The following is a 14,988-nucleotide window of genomic DNA, read 5'->3' as shown; positions in this document are numbered from 1 at the left end:
TCACATAAGGGTTAAAATGTTCAAAGGTGTGTGACTGCTAGAAGAAATAAAAGCTCATTTTAACCCGAAATTTAGGGAAGAGTCGCTTGACCGAAACCCATTCGGCCAAAAGTCGTTCCGCCGAATGCCACTAGGACGAACAAACCATTAGACCAAAGCCCATCTAGTTGAAAGTCATGTGACCAAACGGGTCACCCGGCCAAATAGGTCATTTGGCCGAAAAGGTCATTTGGCCCCTTAGGATATTTGGCCGATTTGTTCATTGGGCCGAACAGGTCGTTTGACCGAATAGGTCATATGAACAGAGAGAAAAGACGTGTGAAATGTGAGACGTCTCAATTCTCACTACTTCTTATTGTGCTGAGAAATGAGACGTTTGCACAGTAAGAAGCGAGAAATGAGGAGTGACAAGTGATACGTCTCACTTCTCACTCCTCATCTCTAACTTCTCACAATGAAAAGTGAGTAGTGCGAAGTGAGAAGTTGGACGTCGCACTACTCCCTTTCCAAATAATCGATTCAGCCAAATGACTTTTTCGGCCAAACGATCTATTCGGCTATAAAACCCTTTCGTCCAAACAACTTTTGGCCTAGCGGCTTTCGGCCAAATGGCATTCAACCGAACAGTATTCGACCAAATGGCTCTTCCCCATGTTTAACACCAATAGATTTTGTTGTAAACTTTATTTGATTTTTTATCTTTAAGAATAAGTTCATCACGGCCAATACCAACAAATATCAATGAATCGCAAAATGGCAATCTTTTCAAAGAATAAAAAAATTAATTACTTATGTCGAATTCGTTCTAACCTAGGCTGGAGCCAGTTCCAACCAAAGTGCTGTCAAAGTGTTTTTTTATTCGCTCAGGCTGGAACTAGGTTCGCACTAGTTACAACCCCAAAGCTTCGCACACCCCCTCGGGTTCGCGCTGTGTTGTTTCGCGGTTTCGCACCGGGTTTACCAATACAATTGTACTTCAACTGTCAAAACCATGTGAGTGGGTGGGGCTGGGCGGAATAAACAAACTATTCCCTAGGTGTAATGCTACATTTATCAGGAGGGGTGGTTAGGAAAAAATATTAGCATATCCTGGAGTATCCTTGAATTTTTATTACATGCTTCTGAGTGTTTAAAAAAAAAACTTCTGCAGAAATAGCGATTGAAATTTCAATATGATTTATTAGATGAATTCTTGTAGAATAAAAAATCTCTTTTACATGAATTCTATACGGAATTCTTGGTATAAAAATGTGCATGGGATTATGGAATATATAATTAAACACATATATCCGCCGCCCAAAAGTAAATTCTATTATCCGCAAAAATCAGTTCACGCATTTTTATTTATCATGATCTGATTAGTCAACGCACTGCCAGTACACTGGATGTCCTGAATCATATGTTTAGAATCAAAACAAACACGATGCTACGCACACCAACATATCCAATGACAGATGGAACTTAAAATGTTTTTTTTTATTCAGGGTTCGGGTTGGCCCAGGTTCGGGCTGACCCAGGTTTAAGAACGAATTTGACATTAGAAAAATGCATTGAATATTCTTTTCCTCTAATTAACTTAAACTATCGTTCTACCCTTGGTTCTACCCCATTATAACCTGAAAAGGTGCTATTCTACGGAATGGAGTACAAGAGCTTTTTTACAACAGAACACGTTTTCCCGATATAAGGAACACAGAAAAAATGCCTTTTTAAAAGTCTGCCGATACAATGCGAACAGAGATGATACCTTCTTTAAGTCAACGAAACTTCAAAAAGACAAACAAGATCACCTTATTTCTCTCTTACACACACGCCCTTACTCACTCACTTCCTCTGCCTCACTAATTATCGCTCCTACACCCACTCTTACTCTTACGGATGAGTATTTACTAAGCAAACACGCTTAGAATCAATAACACAGAGATGTGTTTGCATCACACAAAACGGACCTAATGCGGAACATCCCCTAGATGAGCGACAGTTACACAGGCACAAAAATGCCTCGTACGGTCGTGATAACGGTCCTTTTCAACATGTTAACGTTTGTACAGATTCCTTGTTTCATGAGGAACCAAATACTGTTGAAAATATTGAAATCCAAGCTTCAATAAAACCACACGAGCCATTTTTGTGGCTGTGTAACTATCGCTCATCTAGGGGATGTTCCGCATTAGGTCCGTTTTGTGTGATGCAAACACATCTCTGTGTTATTGATTTTAAGCGTGAATGCGGTATTTCGAAAAATTTCGTTTCAGTGGGTTCGAAACGAAATTCCGCGGGATTTGAGCATGGCGAAATCTGATTTCTTGATTTCGTTTCGTTGCGTAAAATTACAAAAATTTCAAGCTTATAACGAAATTTAATGGAATTCCGCGGAACTTTGAAACAAAGTTGAACTTAAGCCATTCTTTATATTATCAAAAATTTTGACTGCGCCGCAAAGTGGGTTTTAGTCGATTAAGACCTTTAGCGCTAATGAAACTATGAATTAATCCCAAGAAAAAATTCAGGTAGTATTTAAAAAGTTGTGAAAGATCAGGCTAACCGGGAAATTAAAGAATACCAACCGTGTAAAAAAAAATATTGGGTGTATGTTATACATTTTTGCCTTTCTCGTACAACAAAGTTGTACCGAAAGGCTATATGATTGCTTCAAAAAAGAACTTTTGATAGAAGGCCCGGAGACCCATAGTGTTATATACCGATCAACTCAGCTCGACGAACTGAGGTGATGTCTGTATGTGTGTATGTATGTATGTGTGTGTGTGTGTATGTGTGTATGTGTACAAATTTTGTAGACACACTTTTTGGAACTTAGCATTATCCGATTTACTCGCAACAAGTTGCATTCGACGGGGAATGCGGTCCCATTGTTTGCTATTGAAAATTGGCTCGATCGGACATTGCATTTCGGAATTATTGAAAAATCATTGTTTTTTCCCAAGGGTCCCCCCTTGGAAAAAAAAATTCAAAACCAAAAAAAAATGTTTTTTCGAAAATGATGGCGATGCATTTTAACTAATGCAAAAACATGCAAAATGATTGAAAAAATGTGATCTATTCTCCTAAAGAGCTTTTTTGACCTTTCTAATGTGATTCTTTCAATATATTTTATAATGCACCAGAAAGGCATCATCACTGCTAGGTGGATTAATCTGGGTTTTTTCTGTTAACGCTTACTATATAATGTCGACAAATACGTTTTTTTATACTCCCCTTTTATAAAACGTTTTCAGTGTTTTGTTAGAAAAATCTAACAGAAAACGCTCTTTAACTATCCTTTCCTATTTTTTACAAAAGTGATCCGATTGAATATGTAAATAGAGTGTAAATGTAATCAAATATGAACCAGATCAGTATAACTTTGTCAAAGCGGCAAAGCCGTGGCGTGGATTCTTAGGGCCCTTGTGAGGTCTTTTTTGACGCCTCTTTCTTCACCTTCGCTTAGGCCTCAGAACAGAGGCATCTCCTTTCGATAGCTCTTTCGACAGTTTTCATGGTTTGCTCATTTCGTCAAGATTCGCAATGCCACCCCAAGTTTAAGCGCATGAGAATGCACCGCTTAAGTGTACAAAGGCATAACGGGAAACAAAATGCAACATTTTACGTTCAAAAAACAATTTGAATCTTACCTAAAAGTAAGAATAAAAAGTTCAGAGGATTAAAGATACTCCACACACCAGTCAATATTCGGCGAACCATCGAAATATACGGGGAAGGGTCGTTTGGCCGAAACCCATTCGGCCGAAAGCCATTTGGCCGAATACCACTAGGCCGAAAGTTGTTTGGTCGAATGGGTCGTTTGGCCGAAAGGGTCGTTTGGCCGAATGGGTCGTTTGGCCGAAAGGGTCATTTGGCCGAAAGGTTCATTTGGCCGAAAGGGTCATTTGGCCGAGCGTTTCATTAGGTCATTTGAATAGTGACAAATTAGGAATGAGAAGAGAGACGTCTCACTTCTCATTATTCATTTTTCTCTTCTCACTGTAAAAAGTGAGAACTGCGAAATGATTAGTGAGACGTCTCACTTCTTACTCCTCATTTTTCTCCTCTCACTGTAAAAAATGAGAAGCGCGAAATGAGTAGTGAGACGTCTCACTATTCACAGTGAGACGTCTCACTATTCACTTCGCTCTTCTCACTTTTGACAGCGAGAAGTAAGAAATGAGAGGTGAAAAGTCACTTTTATCTGTAAAAAGTGAGTAGTGCGAAGTGGGTTGTGAGACGTCTCACTACTCACTTCGTACTACTCACTTTTTACAGTGAGAAGTGAGAAATGAGGAGTGAGAAGTGAGACGTCTCTCTTCTCATTCCTAATTTATCTCTTTTCAAATGACCTATTCGGTCAAATGACCCTTTTGGCCAAACAACCTTTCCGACCAAAATACCCTTTCGGCCTAATGACCCTTTCGGCCAAATTACTTTTTCGGCGAAACAACCCTTTCGGCCAAATGACCCGTTCGGCCAAATGACGGTTTCGGCCAAATGCCGATCTCAGCCAAATGACGGTCTTGGCCTAATGATTCTTTCAGCCAAACGACCCTTTCAGCCAAACGAACCTTTTGGCCAAAGACCCTTTCGGCCATATGACCCATTCGACCTAATGACTCTTCCAATCAAATGACCCTTTCGGCCAAACGACCCTTTCGGCCATATGACCCGATCGGCCAAATGACGGTCTCGGCCAAACAACCCTATCGGCCAAAAGACCCTTTCGGCCAAATGACCCGTTCGGCCAAATAACTTCCGGTCAGATGGGTTTCAGCCTAATGGTTTATTCGGCCTAGTGGTATTCGGCCAAATGGTTTTCGACCGAATGGATTTCGGCCAAACGGCCCTTCCCCGAAATATACATACAGCTCCCGAGATTTGAATTAACATTTTGAGAAATTATTTGACTATTTGCACAATATGAGTGCGAAATCGATCATGTTGCTGCTGGTCACGGGACGGCAGATATTCCGGAAGAACGCGAACTTCGTTCACAATAAATATTTAGTCGTTTATTAAGGCGGCTTCACATACATTACTTTTTCAACTAACCAACGATTCCTCTCCTGTGGCGCTCACGGAGATGGAGAGTATTCTTCGGTCTCTTATACCAATTGACTGTAAGGACGTGACCGGCATCGTCATTGGTCATGAATTAGAAACTCCGAAGCAAGTACAATAAGATAAAAAAAATATTTATCTAAAGAAGATTATTCAATTGGTAAGCTATGTATATTTGCTATTTCTCGGTCAATCATGATGAGCAACTACTATGTGTACAGTTAATCAAGCTAAGCTATTCTTTGACTATTTGCACAATATGTAAGGAACATTGCAGAGTCGTGGGCATTTCTAGATCTTCGCATAGAATTTGCAAAAAAAATCCAGAACGGGTTGAAGGATCATTAAAATTGCTGAAGGTTCTTTACTCATGGTTGCTTTCAGCTCATACTGACCATAACAGCTGTTTCTTGCACTTAATTGAAGTGGTTTGATGATGAAAATTTGGCATCAATTTTTACATGTCTTATATGCACAAACTCATATACAAGGACAAACAGACAAAAACTAGTAAGTTTATAAGACTATGGGTCTCCGAGCCTCCTATAAAAAGTTTGAATTTAGAAGGAAATGATTGCCTTTTGGTATAACGTTTTGTATGAGAAAGGAAACAAAATTTCTTCATACCTGGCAAACTGCTGCCATAAAAACTTTGCGATCACATTTGCGAAATACAATCTGAAATACATATCGTTGTGCATTTTAGAAAAGTACACAGGATCGTGCGCATGAACATATGCTATTATAAATTCTCTATCTCACTATAGACTATCTGCATATACGCCATGGCAGATGTGGTTTTGCTTAGTTAGGGTTAGCTCAACACCATAACACCAAGCTGATGAGACAATAATGCTTAAGTGAAATAAGGTTTTTAACAGAATTTGAATCCATATACGAAATCCCACTATTTCTATATTTTTATATACTTACTGATATAAAACCGAACTGATATAAAATTGATCAGATTTGGGAGCACACACTCCACGATGAATTCGTTTGAAAGCGGCACAAATTCTGGGGTATTGCCTTATCGCCATTATAAACGGCAACGCGGCGATTTATCATAGCCTGCTTCTTCTGTTATTATAACTATATTGGTCGCAAGATAGTTATTTGACTTCGAAAAAGTGAAATCAGAATTTACGTATACAATGTAGTAAAACCAACTCATTAAAAAAAATTCCGCGAAAAAAAATTAAATTTCGTTTTGTTTCGTGAAATTTCGAATTGAATACACTTTTATTTCGCATCATTTCGATGTCTCGAAAGTAAATCTATATTTCGTTTCGTTCCGTTTCAATTTAACATAGACAATTTAAATTTCTTTTCGTTTCGTTTCGTTTCGTTTGGAAAAAGTGTGTTATCGCATACCCTTAGTATTTACACTCACTCATTTACTTTCAATCTTTTCGCTCTCTCGCTCATTCTTGCTCGCTCACTCCTACTCACTCACTCTACTTTCTTACTCTTACTCACTAACTCACTCACTCACTTTTAATCATGCACTCCCTGTTACTCATTAACTTACTCTTACTAACTCACTCACTCCCTCTTACTCCGGGGCAGCAGGGACTTTGACCAAGGGCTTGACGACCCCTCCCCATGGCCACTGCGAGTTAGACCGGGACCATCGTCCCTAACCCCTAATCCCAAGGCGTCAAGCGACCCGTGCCGAGGGGATGCATGGCCAGGGGGGTGAAATAATAAGCTAGGCCTTTAACGGAGCCTGTGGGGTACCTGGGCACCCTCCACAGTAATTGTACCGCGTTATGCTGGGCTCTGGCGTGGTGGACCTCTTTTCCCGAGCAACTCGTGGGACCAAAATGGAAAACCAAGTCAATTCTTCAATTAGTGGTAGTAGTGTAGGCGACAACCCCTTCGCAAGAGGTGGGTTGTTCAGGTCTCCGCCTAGGAGGCCAGAGGCAATAGTCGGCAGCTCAGTGCGCAGCGCCAGCGTGGGTCACTCAACCTTCCTCTCGGCTATAAAAACGCCGGTAGTGGTTATTGACGGCCCATGGCTTGTGGAGGCGATGAACCGCAAACGCGATGGGCTTTCGGCCTTCGAGGTGGCGACGGAACAGCTGGACGCCATCATCGACTTTGCGTCATCGAAGCATAATATCAGCAAGGACCTCAAGAGGAGCTTGCAGAAACTTCGAAAGTCGATGCTGGACGCCAAGCTGGAGAGGGCGGTCGGGACGGCCAAGTGTAAACCCGTGAAATCGGTGAAGTCGAGGTCTACCCACACTGAGGCCCAAGGATTCGCGGACTCGGGCAAGGTCGAATCGACCGAAGGCGTGCCAGCTAAGACGGTGGTACCAAAGTCTACCCAGACTGAGGCTCAAGTATTTGCGGGTACGTCGGGGTGACTGCTCCAACGGAGCAGACACAAAAACAGGAGACAGTCTCCAGGGATGAGCTCCTGGGGGCCGCTCCAAAACGCGGAGGGTTACTACCCCGAACAAGGGTAGTGGGGCTGGGAAGCTGAACCCCGGTCAGGTACCTCAAAACCAGGAGGAAGGACCTGGAAAGGTCCGTCCACTCAGGCAAGACGGTGGTAAGGGGTTACGGCAGGCTGAAAGTTCTCAGCCGCACCAGACCAGGGAAATAGAGAGGAATGACGCCTCCTGGACCCTGGTCAAGAACAAGAGGAAACCGAAGACGTCAAGGGCCGAAAAGAAGGCCCAGGCAGGGATGGGAACGGTTGACATTTCTTTTTATCATTCATTCTGCCACGCAGTCAAAGAAAAACAAAAGCACGGCAGCCGCAGCAGCAGCCACGACCAAGCAGACGACAGTCAGCACATGATTTTATTATTTTCTCTCCCCACGATAAATATTTCTGTACGCTCATTTCACCGACGTATGACCGTTTTTGGTGGTAAATGATAATTTCATTATTCCTTGCTCATTTTAGAGACTAGAACTAATAAATTAGTACCAACGGCTAGTATTCTTTCTAGGCTTTGCGCCACAGGCAATTAAACTCGATTCTGTTCTGTTTGCACTGCGCACGAACCAAAACAAGAAATCTTATGCAAATGCTGACCGCACCGACGGCTCGACTCTCACGCAGAAGCAAACAAACAGTTTGCCTCATCGGCAAAAAAAATGTCACAATGAGGCGTACATTTTTTTTGAAAACCTGTTTCGGATTGTGCGGTGCATGAAATTTGACCGGATAAAATGTAAACATTCACATAATCACAGTGTTTTACTGTACATTTCCCATCACTGGGCCCAGGCGAATGAGGGTAGCAAGAAGTCTAGGGTAGGCGCCAATCGCTCCAGGGGCGATGCCCTAGTCATCACGGCGGACGAGGCTAAGTACTCGGATGTTTTGAAGGCGATGAGGAGTGACGTCAAGCTCGGTGAAGGAGGCGCCGACGTACGTCGCATAAGACGTACACGGAGGGGCGCGGTGATACTCGCGGTGAGGCGGGGCGTGTCGCAAAGGCGCCGCCTACAAGAAGTTGGCGGAGGAGGTCCTAGGCGAGACGGTCAAGGTGAGGGCACTCACGACGGAGGTGAATCTAAGGGTTAAAGACCTGGACGAGATCACTGAAGTCGAAGAGCTCGTCACGGCACTGCGGCGACAGTGTGAAGTGGAGACGCCCACCGCAGCTGTTCGGCTACGGAAAGGTCCGGCAGGGACGCAGGTAGCATTGGTTCGGCTATCTGCAGCGGACGCCTCCAAGGTAGTCAAGTTAGGGAGCGTCAAGGTGGGATGGTCGGTATGCCCTGTGGGCTCGGGTTCCGAGCCCGAGGACGGAAAGGGGTCCTCGTCAAGGCTGGGGCAGGCGTAGGCACCGCATCGGCAAGACCTCTGTGTGCTGGCGAATAGGCCCTATCGCAGAAAGGTCAATTTGGGGTGCACACGGCATCATCATTCTTGATACCAGTCGTGCAGAGGGAAGCAGGCGCGAAGTCGACCCTTTCCACCTTCCGAGGACATAGGGCGTGGTAAGGCCACCTGGAAAGCCGGCAACGCGCTGGCACGATATCATGGTGTTCTTCTAAAAAATCGAGTTACGATGTTCGGTGCTACAAGGACACGCAGCTAACCTCGAGGGTGCGTTGTGCACTGGCCCCCCTTTGAAGCATTACTTTCTGGTTGTACCGAAGGGACTATGGGCTTGGCGGCAATGGAAACGGTTTAGCGGGTCGGGGATATAGTCCTGCCTCCCTCGGTGATCCCTAACCCCGCACTTCCTGGTCAACCCAGGATGTCTGTTGAGCAGATTCCCCCTCCATTGCACAGGAAGAAAAAAAAACATATACATACACACGGACAGACAGACATGTGCTCAGCTCGTCGAGCTGAGCCGATTGGTATATAATACTATGGGTCTCAGAGGCTTCTATAAAAAGTTCGTTTTCGGAGTGAAATGATAGCCTTTCGGTACAACTCAGTTGTACGAGAAAGGCAAAAACAACTTAATTCACCGAGTAGTGATACTGTCTTTCTCGCATTTAGCCAAGACACCAACCTTATATGGAGCTAATAAAGTTCGATGAACCATTTTCTTAATAACTTCTAAACGCAACGGTCGATCGTTACCAAATTCAATAGTGATCAACTAGGATTTGCCCTCTGTCGAATGCAACTTGTTACGAGAAAATCGGTTAAGATTACTATATAAAAAGTTGCCTAATGTCTTTCTTAGCTTTTGTGCACAGACATACACACGGACAGACAGACATGTGCTCAGCTCGTCGAGCTGAGTCGATTGGTATATAACACTATGGGTCTCCGAGACTTATATAAAAAGTTCGTATTCGGAGTGAAATGATAGCCTTTCGGTACAACTTTGTTGTACGAGAAAGGCAAAAACATTCTTCATGCCTGCCGTATCCTAACGGAACTATCAATTCTATACTTTCGCCTCTAATTCTATCATGAACATGTACGTCTAAGTTTGGAAGATGATATTAGCATTTCCATATCATTGTAAATTGATTGAAGTTTAATTTTGCCAGTAAATTTGCAATATCTAAAATCAAAACATACAAGTATGTTTGTTTTGATTTTGAATATTGCAATTTTTTGCAAAAAACGCAATTTCAAGGAATTTACAGGAAGCTTGTAACCAACATGCAATAAGAAGCAGCGAGCTGTTTGATGCCGAGAATCCTATCCTTCCTACACAGAGAAAATAAAGTTGGGATTCCAACATTTTCTAATTTAATTTTAAAAAGATCAGAAATTTGGTATTTTTAAGAGCTAAAACTTTTCCGTTAGATGATAAATTGATTGAATTGAAAGTTTTTTTTTTCAGTTTGAAATTCTTATTTTCACAATCAAAGGTCTCAGAACAATTTTTTTAAATAATAAAACCAAACCCGCCTTTTTCAGGAGAAGAAACGCCGCCTGGAAGAAGCGGAGTGCGAGGAGATGGAACAGCTGTGCCGTTCTCAAGAAACACGCAAGTTCTATCAGAAGCTCAACGCATCCCGCAAAGGCTTCTTGCCGCGAGCCGAAATGTGCCGGGATAAGGATGGGAGCATCTTGACGGACGAACGTGTGGTGATCGAAAGGTGGAAGCAGCACTACGAGGAACATCTGAATGGCGCTGAGAGTACAGGCAGAGAAAGTCAAGGCAGCGGAGGAGATGACTACGTCAGTTCAGTGGACGATGGAAGCCAACCAGCCCCCACCTTGAGGGAAGTTAAGGATGCCATTCAACAGCTAAAGACGAATAAAGCAGCTGGTAAGGATGGCATCGGGCTGAGCTCATCAAGATGGGCCCGGAAAAGCTGGCCACTTGCCTGCACAAACTGATAGTCAGAATCTGGGAAACCGAACAGCTACCGGAGGAGTGGAAGGAAGGGGTTATATGCCCCATCTACAAGAAAGGCGACAAACTGGAGTGTGAGAACTTTCGAACGATCACCATCCTTAATGTCACCTACAAAGTGATATCCCAGATCATCTTCCGACGTCTGTCCCCTCGTTGGAAGCTCGTTGGAAGTTATCAAGCCGGCTTCGTTGACGGCCGCTCGACAATGGACCAGATTTTTACTGTACGGCAAATCCTTCAAAAATGCCGTGAATACCAGGTCGCAACGCACCATCTGTTCGTTGATTTCAAGGCTGCATACGACAGTATAGACCGCGTAGAGCTATGGAAAATTATGGACGAGAAAAGCTTACCAGACTGATCAAAGCAACGGTGTATGGTGTGCAAAACTGTGTGAAGATTTCGGGCGAACACTCCAGTTCGTTCGAATCGCGCCGGGGACTAAGACAAGGTGATGGACTTTCGTGCTCGTTGTTCAACATTGCGCTAGAAGGTGTCATGTGGAGAGCCGGGTGTAACAGCCGGGTACGATTTTCAACAGATCCAGTCAATTTATTTGCTTCGCGGATGACATGGACATTGTCGGCCGAACATTTGCAAAGGTGGCAGAACTGTACACCCGCCTGAAACGTGAAGCAACAAAAGTTGGACTGGTGGTGAATGCGTCAAAGACAAAGTACATGCTTGTGGGCGGAACCGAGCGCGACAGGGCCCGCCTGGGAAGCAGTGTTACGATAGACGGGGATACCTTCGAGGTGGTCGAGGAATTCGTCTACCTTGGATCCTTGCTAACGGCTGACAACAACGTTAGTCGTGAAATACGAAGGCGCATCATCTGTGGAAGTCGGGCCTACTACGGGCTCCAGAAGAAACTGCGGTCGAAAAAGATTCGCCACCGCACCAAATGTGTCATGTACAAGACGCTTATAAGACCGGTTGTCCTCTACGGACATGAAACATGGACAATGCTCGAGGAGGACTTGCAAGCACTTGGAGTATTCGAGAGACGGGTGCTTAGGACCATCTTTGGCGGTGTGCAAGAAGACGGTGTGTGGCGGCGAAGAATGAACCATGAGCTCGCCCAACTCTACGGCGAACCCAGTATCCAGAAGGTAGCTAAAGCCGGAAGGGTACGATGGGCAGGACATGTTGCAAGAATGCCGGACAGCAACCCTGCAAAGATGGTGTTCGCTTCCGATCCGGCAGGTACGAGACGGCGTGGAGCGCAGCGAGCGAGATGGGCAGACCAGGTGCAGAACGACTTGGCGAGCGTGGGGCGTATCCGAGGATGGAGAGATGCGGCCTCGAACCGTGCATTGTGGCGTCAAATTGTTGATTCAGTGTTATCTGTTTAGATGTTAACTAAATAAATGAAATGAAAAAAAAAAAAACCAAACTCAAAATTTTAGAAAAAAAATATTTTAAGTTTTTTTTTGAATGTATTTAACGAGTCAAGTATGAGACACTGAAGACGACCTCACAGTTGAGGTCGAAATACGTATCTGCAAAGATAACAAAACTTAGTGGAATTAAATGGAAAGTACTAAACTCATCTTAGACGGTTCAAAATTTAACCTTTTTGATCACACTGACAGAAAGAAATAATGTAACTGGCAGCCCATGACTATCTGTCAGTGACAGTTTGAAAAACCCAGATAAATCCACCTAGCGGTGTTGGTGCCTTTCTCGTGCAAACAAAAAAAATACTAAAAAATATGAGTGACTGATTTTTAGCGTGTTTTGCGCATAGAATATAGTATTTTGGCCATAACTTCTGATCCCATAGTCCAATCTGGCCAATTTTCAATAGCAAACAATTGGACAGGATTCTCAGTCGAATGAAACTTGTTATCATTCGGCCAATGATAAGTTCCAAAAATTGTGTCTACAAAATTTTGTACACATACACACATACACACACACATACATACATACACACAAACAGACATCACATCAATTCGTCGAGCTGAGTCGATTGGTATATAACACTATGGGTCTCCGAGCCTTCTATCAAAAGTTTGGTTTTGGAGTGATCATATAGCCTTTACGTATACTTGGTATACGAGGAAGGCAAAAACACGAGGAGACGCTCCACAACATCACCACTTAGGTAATTTAAAGTTTTTTTTCATAATTTATGAATAAACTGTTAATAAAAACTATTTTTCTGGTCAATGAAAAAAGCGGCATCGTTGCTGTCACGGACAGGCCCATACAGGCCGTACAGTAAGGTGGCTCAAATTAGTTTGGGAAAAACTTTTTTCAATTTTCTTGATGGGCCTCTTATTCGATTCGATTTGATGTCATGATGCTCTGGACAAATTCAGCCAAATCAGTCAACGTGTGGGCGGTGCTGCGGTTTTCTGCAGTGCAGTTTGAACAAATTTCGTTTCTTTTACCCTAAAAAAAATATAAATTCACCCATACAGCACTCCAGTAAATAGCTAATAACTTTGCTTAATAAACTCCAATTTTCTCGCGGTTTCTAGTATAGGATTTTGTATTTAATTTTATATTAACTGAATTAGTATCATGGTTCTTCATCGTAAATTGTGCCATTTAACTGCAAATCACTGTTTTTCGATGTTTCTGCATACATTTTCCCATATAAAATTGTCCATAACGCGAATAAATTCAATATCTTGGTTCCCTTGATCGGCCCTTGATCTGAATGAAGCTGAATAGCGTTCAATAATAACATTCGTTTTGCCAAATGGAGGCCTAATTTTGTAAAATTAATCTTTTTTGATACCTTAAAAATGAGTGAGATAGGGTAATATGCCCAATAGCGAACCCCCTAGTATCGGAATTTTGCTCTTCCTGTCATAAGGAGTAGAACTTTTCAACATATTAATTCTGCTTGATATCTAATAACAAGTTCTGCATCTCCTCTTCATGATGAAAAAAACTTTGTGCTGTAATAGTGCAAGCATGGCTGGAGGGTTCACCATTGGTTGGGGGTCCACTATTGGGTACTTTACACTATATGTATATTTGATGCTTCAAGTCTTTATCAAATTAATTGTCGAGCCTTTTAGTTTTTTTTTCAAACTTATTTCGGATATCTTTTTTCTTATTGTTTGAGCCACTTAGTAACTCGCTCTAGATTAGAGTCTTAAAGCCGGATCTGTAGAAAGCGTGCAGCCTCTCTAACCCGAGAGTAACGCTAAGCTGATGTACGTTGTGTGTACAACACAAACGTTTCAAATTTATTACATCAATGATATTATTTTTTGTGTCTTTATTATAAAGGCTTACAGCCCTTGGCTGAATCATTTCTTGATATTAAAAAAAAATTTCGAGCAACTACTTAGAGGTTAGAATCAAAGGGGTATTGAGTATCAAAAATTTGGTATCAAAATCCCAAATGTTTTCTCAATTTTTGTACGTACATACAAAGTATGATAAAACATAACAAACATTTTGAGAATCATCATATTATTCAACATGAACTTATAAATAATATCATATTATTTTCCAGCAATTGAAAAAAAAAAGATTTTTAATGACTCTAATGCCCCGTCGCTGCTAACACTATTAACTCGGAATAAATTTTGTTCAGCCTTTTAGACTAAATAGTTATGAAATTTGCCTAGCCATGATCAGAAAGTCTATAGTTTGCCATAAGTCTTTTACGCCAACATCATCTCTCAAATAACCCCAAACTGCTGTATATGGAAACCGAGCGAACGTGCGACCAACAGTCAGCTCGCCTGGCCGCAGCTGAAGTTGGGAAACCTTCATCACCGTTGCACTTTTGGACGGCGGATGGTCGATGAAGAGCAGCGGACGCAGAGAACCGTTTCTTAAAAATTATTTCCATTTCAAATCGCAAAATTGGTGCAGAATGAAGCGATTAGCTGTGGTGTGGCTCAAAGTACATACACAGTTTTTTTTTGCTTCTTCTGAATTTACTTTAGGGCTTTTTCCTTGCAGGTGGAAGGGGTGCGACCGGTCTTCGGTCAATTCGAAAACTAGCGGATGGCGACAGCCGGTGTAGCTGCTCAGGATGACGAAAGCGTGGTAAATTTTGATTAGACATTTACCTATCATTTGGACATTTCTATTTTCATTTGAATACAAAAATAATTGTTCATGACACAAAATTTGTTAATTTTTAATTCAACTTCTGATT

This window comes from Armigeres subalbatus, chromosome 3 (assembly GCF_024139115.2).
Source record: "Armigeres subalbatus isolate Guangzhou_Male chromosome 3, GZ_Asu_2, whole genome shotgun sequence".
Classification (NCBI taxonomy): domain Eukaryota; kingdom Metazoa; phylum Arthropoda; class Insecta; order Diptera; family Culicidae; genus Armigeres; species Armigeres subalbatus.
The sequence above is the reverse complement of the archived record's forward strand: the minus strand, read 5'-3'. Positions refer to the sequence as shown.